This window comes from Brassica oleracea, chromosome C3 (genome assembly GCF_000695525.1).
Source record: "Brassica oleracea var. oleracea cultivar TO1000 chromosome C3, BOL, whole genome shotgun sequence".
Taxonomy (NCBI): domain Eukaryota; kingdom Viridiplantae; phylum Streptophyta; class Magnoliopsida; order Brassicales; family Brassicaceae; genus Brassica; species Brassica oleracea.
In genome coordinates, this window is record NC_027750.1 from 48980026 (window position 1) to 48980870 (window position 845).

Genomic DNA, 845 nt, shown 5'->3' on the forward strand with positions numbered 1-845 from the left:
CTTAGGCCATACGGCTTTGCATTGTGATGCTTATACCTCTCGGCCATTATAAGATACAACGATCTTAAGGATCGGATCATGATGCAATCCAGTTTATATAACCATCTGGATACTAGGCCACACGGTCACTTTGATATGTACTAAGCCACACGGCTTTTAATCAATCAAGGGCGCAAGGCCACAAGTATGAACAATGTATTAGGCTACTCGGCCAGATACAAAACGGGATCTAGATGCATTCAATCCTATTTTTTAGTTGCATATCTATTAGGTTTTAGAATTAAATAATCTAGCAATCTAACTCTCATTCAATATGTAAAATCTTTAAATCAATCTTTCAAGCTTTAAGTAATGAGAGATTTAAGGTTTCAAGGCCTTTAGGAATTTTAAAATTCGAGATTAGGGTTTTAGTTTAAACAAGATTAAGATTCAAGTTTTAAAACAATCCTAATCATAGCTCTAGGCGATCAATCAAACACTCAAGTTTCAAATCAAAATTAAAACCGATTTTCCAAAATTAGGGTTTTAGGGGATTTCGAAAACTTTGATCTTTGATCAAGGGGATTTGATTTGAGATTCAAAAACCTTTAAGGTTCTGATTTTAATTGATTAATGGATCAATCTTAGGTTTAGATCGAACTTATAGAGCTTCGATTTACTCATAGGGGATTGATCTATTTAACCTATGGCTTTTAGTTTTAGAGATTATCTTTTAGGGTTTCAATCTTTACAAAACAACCAAATTAGATTCTTGTTTTCAGATTTCGAATTACCTTTATTTTGTAGGGTTGAACCGGACCACCAAAGTCAGATGAACCTCTAGTTGCACACGGACGCGAGCTGGC